The sequence below is a fragment of the Triticum urartu genome, chromosome 5A, assembly GCF_056163025.1.
Source record: "Triticum urartu cultivar PI428250 chromosome 5A, HENAU_Tu73, whole genome shotgun sequence".
NCBI lineage: Eukaryota > Viridiplantae > Streptophyta > Magnoliopsida > Poales > Poaceae > Triticum > Triticum urartu.
In genome coordinates this window covers 392,447,429-392,458,896 of record NC_141877.1, presented here as the reverse complement: position 1 = coordinate 392,458,896, position 11,468 = coordinate 392,447,429, and positions in this window count along the sequence as shown.

Genomic DNA, 11,468 nt, shown 5'->3' with positions numbered 1-11,468 from the left:
AGCGTCTGGATTCTAAGTTTACGCTCCCCGACAAGCTTACTGCCGCTGAACGCAAGAAGCTTATCCCATCTATCAAAAGGATTCAAGCCTGATTGGGAAATGGCCTAACCGGAGTTGACCTGATCTGTTGTTGGATCTCATGGCGGGTCATCCCTCTAAGCCGCCGATCCAAGTTGATGTATAAGTATGGCGGAGGCCCAGATGATTCTTTGCGTCATAGCCCTGTACAATTAACCGAAGAAGACATTGTTGCAATGTCAACCATCCTTGTGAACGGCAAATACGAGGATTGCAGTAAGGTTGGGTTAAACCCCTTCTGCCAACTTAACCCGGGACTAGAGGTGAATCCCCTTGATCTCCTTTTTCGTTTTCTTCAGCAGTTAAATACTTGCATGGCTTTTTTAACCTGTTATTTTCCTACAGGCCAAATTTGACTTCTGGAAAGTCAAGTATGATCATGAAGCTGCCAAGAAGGCTAGAGCCACCGCCATAGCCGCCAGGAAGACGACCCGGAAGTCCAAGAAGAAGAAGACTACTTCTGACATGTTCAAGCTGGATGATGTTTCTGAGTCGGAGGTAGCCTTTGACTCCCTTGGATAGCTTTTTAATAACCTTATTGACACTGATATTTGCCAGGACGACACGGGGGCTAGCCAGGCCGTAGAAGAAGAGGTAACTATTTCCTCCGACTCAGCCCCTTTGCCAAGACAGAAATTGTACTGCTAACCCGGAAAGTAAGGTTTTCGCACCCTTTGGCTTACTTGGACCCTCATTTTCTTTTGAAAAAACAGCAACATGAGAGCCGCCGTCAGGCCCGGACTAATGACGATAATGAGCCGCCCTCTGACTTGCAAAAGACTCCTCGAAAACGCCAGAATGAGGTTTCTTACTCTATTAACTTTATTTTATCTTTGCAGGAGGATTCTCTCTCTTCTAGCGACTCGTCACAAACTCAATTTCCGGCTTTCAAGACTGCCCTTGGGTAAGGAATATCATCTTTCTTCTGCATCTTTAAAACCGCATCATTATACTGACTGTCTCATAAAAATCTTTCTTAGCGGTCAAGCCAAATCCAAAAAAGCTAAGGTGATTAAACCAGCAGAAGACCCAAAAGATCCTGCACCTGAACCGGCAACACCAACTCCTCCCGCTCAATCTGAAGCACCAGAAGATCCGGCTGTCCACACTCAATTGTACCCTCCTGAGCCGTCAGCTGATGAGACCACTCTTAATCCGGCTATCCCTGAACCATCCAGCTCCGCTAACCTGCCGACGACTTCTGACACTGATGTCTTAATCACCGGCAGCCGGTTTGTTGAGCTAGGCAACCCCACTGTACTGGCCCGGCATTTTGTGAAGCAAGAGGCTTTAGAGAGGCAGAAGGTGCGGTTTGATGTTTCTCATTACGCTCACCTGAACGTTAGTGACATGCTCTCCGGCTATCTCAGTCATGTGCATTCCAGCCGTGACTCGGAAATTGAGATGGTCAAGCAATTGCAACTGAAATATGAGGTATGTTCTCCGGTTTACATGTACTCTGCCAGCCCCCAAGTCTTTAGATTATGATGAACCTGAATGATCTGTAGACTTATGATATAGGTTGATGCCTTATCTTTAGACTTTTCCTAAGTCCAACAAATTAGTGTAAACTTCACCTGTAGTCCCCCAAGGGCCGGCTCAATTTATCATAAATGAGCCGGTACTTAACCACATCACGGTCTTGGATCAGTCCAAATAAGTAGTATGATCCGGCTCATCTTGAAAAAACTTTCTTAATATCATGCATTAGCCCCCAAGTGCCAAGTATTGTTACTTTGTAAAACACTTGGGACTTGAAGCATAGAAGAGTCATTTTACACAAAAATTGCTTTGGCAGACATTAGCCCCCAAGTGCCAAGTGGTATTGTGTTGCAAAGTACTTGGGACTTTTAATCATAACCTTTAGTTAAATCTTGACACACCCGTGCATGTTTGTAGACCGCCCTAACTGAATTGGGCTCTCAATTGACAGATGCAAAGACCCGGCTGGCGGATCAAGAGGCAGAGATAAAGACTGCTGACTCCAGACTCCAGCTGAGCCTTTCTGAAATTGAAAAATTGAAGACCAGTTTAATTGCAAAGAAGAAATCCTGGGCCGATGAGAAGACCTTGCTGATACAACGTGCCGAGACAGCAGAGGCGACTCTTGAGGAGGTTACCACGGAGCTCACTGGCTTAAAAAACCACGTGTCTCAAATGGTCTCCGCAATCTTTGGTGACTCATTTGCATTAGTCACTTACATTCTATTTTTACCAGGAATATGAGCCGCTTGCTTAACCTTTATTAAAATATTGACAGGTCCACGGAGTAACAATCTGAGTCAAAACAGTGTAACAAAACTGAAGGCGGTTTACACTTTGGTAGAGCAATTGTACACCGGGGCTCAACGGGCCCTTGCAACCGTCTCCCTGCCAACCAAGGATCCAACCGTTTGAGTGATGTTTTGAAGAGGTCAAATGCCAGAGGCTACCATTCTTGAGCCAGAGCCTTGACTGCCCTGAGCCGCTCCAAAGCCTGGGTGCCAGAATTAGACCCGGTGGACGTGGTCAGGGGGTACCCTACTTTTAAGGAAGATGGGACCCCGTTTGAACAAGATGAATTTAATGCCTGTGTGAGGGGAGTTCGTCCTGAGGCTACCATTCTTGGCGAGGAGACCAACATCGACAAATATCAGCCGGGTTTTGATATGGAGAATAACAAGATGGCGACTCCCTCTTATAAAGTGACAGACCTTATCCCGCCGGTTCGCCAACACACTTTTGCCCCGGAAGTTGACCCGGCCGGCCTGATTGATGATGAAGAGGAGTTCATTGCTCTGAACGGTTTTGACTGGTCCAATCCCAGCTTCCAACCAGTTGAGGAGGTGAACCGGCGAGGGAGGAGTCATAGCCGTCTGTGTAATCCAATCTTTAGCCTAAGATTTGCTTAAGAGCAAAACAACCTAACCTTTTGGGCTCTCAAAGCCTTGTAATAGGTTAGTTTGAAAACTGCATGTCTTGTCTATGCCATCGTGCATAAGATGTTGCATATGACTCTTTGCCCATGATGCCAATATATATCCATTACATCCGTGATCACATCTGTAGTGTTTAATTATGTTCCTGTAAAAGATGAAAAAGCTGTCCTGGCAGTTTAACACCGGACGGGTCAAAACACCCGATATATAACTATGAAATTATCATAGTGGAAAAACAGAACCATATGAAAGATAAACAAGGCTGAAAAAACCTTTGATTGACGAAAAAACACAGATAAGTCTGTTCATGAATGGCAATGTCACACCTGTGTTCTGTGAATCTGGATTGCCAGCTTACATGACCCGGACAGTGAGGTTGGTAACCCAATATTTTTTAGAAGTCAATACTTCCATATGCCTGATAACTGTTATGCCTTCGCGATTCATTGTCAAAAAAAATCCGAGCTGGTTTAATTTGAAACCATACCGACAGTTAAATTTGAGACAACAAAAACCAATAAGACAAAACAATAGGCTTCAGACAATGTAAATCGAATATTTAAATAAAATTTGGAGGCTTCTAATTCGAATACGATCAGTAAACCGGACCAAAGGGGTTAAGCTAAGATTCGAATACGATCATATAGCCCCCAGTGGCTTTGGCGTTGCGCCGATCAAGAGGGTACCGACAGCTATGTTCCCTTTGGTTCGAATACGACCTATGTTTGAACAGGAAGCCCCCAAATGACCTTGAGAGGTTTTTAATGACCCTGATTCGAATACGATCCAAGTCAGACCCAAAAAGGGGTGAAGCTATGATTCAGATACGATCAGGAAGCCCCGTAGTGACTTTAGCTTTTCGCCGATCGAGAGCATTACGACATCTATGTTCTCTTTGGTTCGAATACGACCTATGTTTGAACAGGAAGCCCCCTAGTGACCATGAGGTGTACGGCTAGATTCGAATACGATCGTGAGCCGGACCAAAAGGGTTAAGCTAGATTCGGATATGATTAGCCCCTAATAGTCATTTGAATAATGAGAATAATAAAGATATATGATCATTGAGGAGGATAAGGACAGAGGTCTTGCGTTATTACTTATCATAATATATACAGCGTGAAAGTATGTACATGATGAAAGCCGGTGGCTCAGGTATAGTATGGCCGAAGCTGAGCAATATTCCACGGCTGACGGGTCTCCTCCTCCGACTTACGTGAATCTTTGTGCTCTCGAACATCGATAAGGTAATATGACCCATTGTTCAAGTTCTTGCTGACCACAAAGGGTCCTTCCCAAGGTGGAGATAGCTTGTGTGCATCAGACAGATCTTGAATGAGCCAGAGCACTAGGTCACCTTCCTGAAAGGTTCTGGACCTAACTCGGCGGCTGTGATAACGTCACAGGTCCTGTTGATAAATTGGTGATCGGGCTGCTGCTAAATCTCGCTCCTCATCTAACAAGTCAAGTGCATCTTGTCGATTTTGTTCATTATTAGCTTCAACGTAAGCCGCCACGCGGGGCGAGTCATGACGAATGTCACTAGGCAGGATTGCTTCTGCTACATAAACCATGAAGAAAGGCGTATAACCTGTAGACCTGTTAGGAGTGGTATTGATGCTCCATAGCACTGAGGGTAACTCCTCTACCCAACAACCCGGCGTTCGTTGTAAAGGAACCATAAGCCGTGGCTTGAGACCTTTTAAGATTTCTTGATTTGCTCTCTCAGCTTGACCATTGGATTGGGGGTGAGCTACTGACGAAACATCAAGCCGTATATGCTCATGTTGACAAAACTCCTCCATAGCGCCTTTGGACAGATTAGTGCCATTGTCAGTTATAATGCTGTGTGGAAAGCCAAAACGAAAGATCACCTTTTTCATGAACTGAACCGCTGTGGCTGCATCACACTTACTACCCGGCTCTGCCTCAACCCATTTTGTAAATTAGTCAACTGCCACCAAAAGATGCATCTTTTTATCCTTGGATCTTTTGAAAGGTCCAACCATGTCAAGCCCCAGAACTGCAAACGGCCAAGTGATTGGAATCATCCGCAATTCTTGAGCCGACACGTGCGCTCGTCGTGCAAATTTTTGACACCCGTCGCACCTACTGACCAGATCCTCTGCATCAGCGTGAGCCGTTAGCCAGTAAAAACCATGACAAAAAGATTTGGCCACAAGAGACTTTGAATCAGCGTGGTGGCCACAATCTCCTTCATGGATCTCACAGAGAATCTCTTGAACTTTTTCCGGAGAGATACATCGTTGAAACGCTCCAGTGACACTGCGATGATATAACTCACCATTGGAAATTGTCATTGACTTAGACCGTCGGGTTATCTATCTCGCCAAGGTCTCATCCTGTGGCAACTCGCCCCGGGTCATGTAAGCCAAATATGGTACTGTCCAATCTGGAATGACATGAAGAGCTGCCACCAATTGCGCCTCTGAGTCAGGAACGGCCAAGTCTTCCTCTGTAGGCAACTTGACAGAAGGGTTATGTAAAACATCTAAAAAGGTGTTTGGTGGAACCGGCTTACGCTGAGATCCTAAACGGCTTAAGGCATCAGCCGCTTCGTTCTTTCTGCAGTCAATGTGTTCCACTTGATAACCCTTGAAGTGCCCAGCAACGGTGTCGACCTCACAGCAATAAGCCGCCATGAGAGGATCCTTGGAGTCCCACTTGCCTGATACTTGCTGAGCCACCATATCCGAGTCGCCTAGGCACCGTACCTGGCTTAAACTCACTACCTTAGCCATTCGAAGACCATGAAGCAAAGCCTCGTACTCAGCTGCGTTGTTAGTGCAAGGAAACATCAATTGTAACACATAACAAAATTTGTCACCTCGAGGAGAGGTTAAAACAACTCCAGCCCCCGAGCCTTCCAATTGTCTGGACCCATCAAAATGAACCGTCCAATATGTGTTGTCTGGCTTCTCCTCAGGTATCTGCAACTCCGTCCAGTCGTTAATGAAATCAACCAGTGCTTGAGACTTGATCGCGGTACGTGGCACATACTTTAAACCATGAGACCCAAGTTCAATGGCCCACTTGGCGACTCGTCCTGTGGCTTCTCTATTTTGAATAATAACTCCTAAAGGAACAGAGCTGACCACAATGATAGGATGACCTTGAAAGTAATGCTTGAGCTTTCGGCTTGCCATGAACACCCCATAGACAAGCTTCTGCCAATGCAGATATCTTTGCTTAGACTGTATGAGCACCTCACTGACGTAGTAAACCGGCTGTTGAACCGGATGTTCCTTGCCAGCCTCCTTGCGCTCGACAACAATGGCCACATTGACAACACGTGAATTAGCAGCCACATATAACAATAATGGCTCCTTCTCAACAGGAGCAGCAAGAACCGGCGGCTCAGCGAGCTGTGTCTTCAGATTTTCAAAGGCAGAGTTAGCAGCGTCACTCCAGACAAAGTCATCTGCCTTTTTCATCATTTGATACAATGGCATAGCCTTCTCACCTAACCGGCTTATAAGCCGGCTTAAAGCTGCAACATGACCCGCCAGCCGCTGAACGTCATTGACGCACGCCGGTTTAGCCAAAGATGTAATTGCCTTAATTTTCTCCGAGTTAGCTTCAATGCCTCTGTTAGACACCAAAAAACCCCAAAGCTTGCCAGCCGGGACTCCAAAAACACACTTGGCCGGGTTAAGCATCATTTTGTAGACCCGGAGGTCATCAAAGGTCTCTTTCAGATCATCCACCAGAGTCTCCTTCTTTCTTAATTTAACCACTATATCGTCCACATAAGCATGAACATTATGCCCAATTTGGTTATGAAGACAGTTCTGCACACATCGCTGATAAGTCGCCATGGCACTCTTAAGCCCAAAAGGCATAGACACATAGCAGAAGGCTCCAAATGGAGTGATGAAAGCTGTCTTCTCCTGGTCCTTAACTGCCATTTTGATCTGATGATAACCAGAATAAGCATCCAAAAAACTCAAACGCTCACAACCCGCCGTAGCATCAATGATTTGATCAATACGAGGGAGAGCAAAAGGATCAGCCGGACAAACCTTGTTTAAATCTGTGTAATCCACACACATACGCCAGGTGCCGTTCTTTTTAAGCACAAGTACCGGGTTAGCCAACCACTCTGAGTGAAAAACTTCAACAATGAACCCGGCCGCCAAGAGCCGGGCCACCTCTTCTCCAATAGCCTTGCGTCTTTCCTCATTAAACCGTCGAAGAAACTGCCTGACCGGCTTAAACTTTGGATCAATATTGAGAGTGTGCTCAGCGGGTTCTCTCGGTACACCCGGCATGTCAGAAGGCTTCCATGCAAAAATGTCCCGGTTCTCACGGATGAACTCGATAAGCGCGCTTTCCTATTTTGGATCCAAGTTGGCACTGATAATGAATTGTTTGGATGAGTCGCCAGGCACAAAATCAATCATCTTGGTGTCATCAGCTGACTTGAATTTCAACGCCGGCTCATGCTCCATAGTTGGCTTCTTCAAAGATGTCATATCTGCCGAGTCAATGTTATCCTTATAAAACTTCAATTCCTCTATTGCACAAACAGACTCGGCATAAGCGGCATCCCCTTCTTCACATTCCAGGGCTATTTTCCGACTTCCATGTACTGTGATAGTGCCTTTATAACCCATCATTTTGAGCTGCAGATACACATAACACGGCCGAGCCATGAACTTAGCATAAGCCGGCCGTCCAAACAGAGCGTGATATGGGCTTTTGATCTTAACCACCTCAAAAGTTAATTTCTCAGCCCTAGAATCATAATCATCCCCAAAGGCTACTTCTAGCTCAATCTTACCAACTGGGTACGCCGACTTACCATGCACTACCCCATGAAAAACAGTGTTGGATGTTTTAAGACTCTTATCAGTCAACCCCATGCGACGGAACGTCTCATAATAGAGGATGTTGATGCTACTGCCTCCGTCCATGAGCAATTTAGTGAACTTATATCCACCAACCTGAGGCGCCACCACCAAAGCCAGGTGACCCGGATTATCAACCCGGGGAGGGTGATCTTCCCTACTCCACACAATAGGCTGCTCAGACCATCTTAAATAACGTGGAACCGCTGGTTCAACAACATTCACATCCCTCTTATGGAGCTTCTGGTCCATTTTGCACAAACTAGTGGTGAATACATGATACTGCCCACTGTTTAACTGTTTTGGGTTACTCTGATACCCGTACTGCTGTTGCTGCTGATTACCTTGGCCAGATTGCTGATTATAGCCTCCTTGACTGCCTTGAGGGCCCTGGCCATGAAAGCCGCCATCGCCTGAGCTGGCGCCTGGTCCGTGGAAGCCGCCACCGCCTGAACCGCCGCCGGGTCCATGGTTACCATCAAACATGTTGGAATTCTTAAAAGCTTTCATGATCGTATAGTCTTTCCATAGATGGGTGGCTAGCTTCTCCCAGGTGCCGTGTCTTGGACAAGGTTCATTTAGCAGCTGCTCAAGGGTGGGACCTGACCCGCCAGATCGAGGAGGTGGCTTCCCCTTGCGCCGTTGATTGTTGCCCTATGCATTGGTGTTAGCTACAAACTCCAAACTACCACCGGCCTTACGTTTATTACCTCCTTGATTCGTCGGGTTGTGCTGGTGACCCTTACCGGTGTCGTTCTTTTTTCCCTTCCCTGTCTTCTCTTCGTCAGATGCGAGGTCCTTGCTACTGTCAGAATCAACATACTTGACTAAAGCTGCCATCAGCTGGCCCATGTCATTACAATTACGCTTGAGCCGACCTAGCTTCTGCTTTAGAGGCTCAAAACGGCAATTTTTCTCCAACATTAAGACCGTGGAGCTGGCATCCATCTTGTCAGATGAGTGTATTATTTCCTTGACCCAGCGCACCCAATGGGTCGTGGACTCGCCTTCCTCCTACTTACAGTTTGTCAAGTCCACAATCGACATGGGTTGCTTACATGTATCTTTGAAGTTCTAAATGAACCGGGCCTTTAACTCCGCCCAAGAACCGATGGAATTGGGTGGCAACCCCTTCAACCAAGTGTGAGTTGTTCCATCCAACATCATAGTGAAGTACTTGACCATCGCCACATCACTGACCTCCAATAACTCCCTGGCCATCTCATAACTTTCAATCCATGCCCCGGGCTGCAAATCGGCTGTATAATTAGGCACCTTATGAGGCCCCTTAAAGTCCTTTGGCAGACACTCATTACGTAGAGCCGGCACCAGGCAAGGGACACCTCCTGTCCTCGTGGCCACGCCTGCCTCAACAGAGGTCGCTGGATAAACCGGAAAAGCCTAGTGAGCCGCCAGCTCAGCTGCCTGTTGAGCCGCCCACTCGGCCTCTTGGCGGATCCTCTCCTGGTCCACCAAGTTAAGAGGTCCACACCGGGCCGAGCCATGCTCGCGTGGCTAGTTACGGCGCTGGGCATTGCTTGACATGGCCACTGAGTCCATATGCCTACTATAACTCGGGCTCCGGCTTGGGAGAGGGGTTGAATGGATTCTGTCTCGACTATAAGAATACGCATCCTGCTGTGCCAGAGCCGTCTGAAGAAGTTCTCTGACCCTTCGTGTCTCGATTGCTGTTGGGGAGTCGCCTTCCATCGGGAGAGCCGCCAGACAAGCTGATGCAGCGGTTGGATTCTCTAAAGGGTTAGAAAAGTGACCTGGTGGTATCGGTGTATAATGAGGTGGAGCAGTATTCATACGAGGGGGTTCCATGGCCCGCGGCTAAGCCGGTGCCCCAATCCCGGGTGTTATGATCCGGTTTGCCTCCGGCGGGTTACTAGGACCAGCCCCAGGTGTGTGGAAGAGGTTTCTAGGATCATAAGTCAGAGGCAGACGTGATTGAGTTTTTTGGTGTCTTCTCCTCTGTAACACCCCGGTGTAATGTTGCTACAGTAACCCCTCGGGTTAAGTTAATCATTTTGCTAAACAAGTGTTTGATCATCCTTAGTTCTCTCTCTTTTCAAATTCCAATTGAATTCAATTTCAAATTCTGAGTGAATTTCAAAAATGCTCAAACATGAAAACAAAAATGTTCATCATATGTAAAATATTCTCTTGGTAATATTGGTGGTGATCCAACATTTTTGCAAAATGCCTATGTGGCCTAAAATAGCTAAAACAGAAAAGCTTTAAAAAAAAGAAAAGGAAAAAGGAAAAGGGAGAGGAAAGAGGAACCCCCTCCCTGGACCGAACCCACCTGGGCCATCCCACCTAACCCACCCAGGCCGACCCACCTACCTCTCACCTGTTTCCCCCTCCCCCTGTTCGTCCGACCGGGCGCGTCCCGCTCGTCCCCGCCGGACCGGGTGCGCCGCCCCGTACTCCACATCGCCGGCGAGAGGGGATAAGGCCCCAACGCCTCGGGCTCCCGCCCCACTCGCCCACTTGCCCTCTCTCTCCCTCGTCCTCTCCACCTCTCCCCTCTCCTCTCCCTCGCTCACTCCTCCCCTCTGCCCGAGCTCCTCCGAGCAGGCTCGTCGCTGTCCGCCGCCCGCAGACGCGGGCACCGTCGACCCCACGTCCCCGGAGCGAGTCCTGGGGATCAGTGGGCCTCTTCTTCGTCAACCCCACTCAACCTTCGGGGCTGGGGCGCATTGCACGCGCCTCACCAAGCTCTCCCCCTCTCCACCATGCGCATCCGTCGCCCCCCGTCGTCGTAGCCGTGGCCATCGGCGTCGTCCTATCCTTCCAAGGTGCCCGAGGACTCCGCCGGTCTCTGCCTCATCGCATGGCGCTGCTTGCTGGAGCTGGCAAGCCCTGCAACACCGGATCCCCGTCTTCTTCCTCCCTGGGTCGCCGGCCGCCGCGGTCGTCGATTCTGCCTTCCCCTGCGCTCCTAACCTGTCGAGGGCCTTTCTTGCACCACACGGTGAGCCCCTCATCCTCTCCCATCGCTCCCCTGGCCTCTTGCGCTACCGTAGCCACCGCGTCCGCCATGGCCGAGCTCGGCTTTGCTGTGCAGCTAGTCGTTGTCGCTGTAGTCGTTACCAAGGCCGGGCAAGCACGGCAACGTGCTCAGGGCGTCTCCCTGGTGCCGCCAGAGCCTCTAGCTCGTCTCCCTGCGCCCTCAAGCTCCGTTTCCATCGATGCTCGATCTCCGGCGTCCGCTTCGCCGCTCGCCGTCGTTGTCTCCGGCCGTTTCCGGCCAAACCATCGCCATAGAACGACGCGGCGTCGAGAGGCTGTTCGAATGAACCCAACCGCACGCCAAATGGTGCCATGTGCGCAAAGTCCGAGCTGCTCCGGCGCTCGGCTGCCGCGTTGAGCTCGCCCGAGCCGTCTCCAGCGCCGCCACCGACGTGGCACACCTGGGGCCCGCCCCTGGGTCACTGCTAGTGGGGCCCAGGGACCCTAGTTGACTAGGTTGACCAGTCAACCTTGCTGACTGGGCAACCCCCAGCCACTGACCAGTGGGGCCAACCCCCCCTAATTAACAGGAATTAATTAAATTAGTTTAGTTAACCTAAATAGTGACTTACAGGTGGGC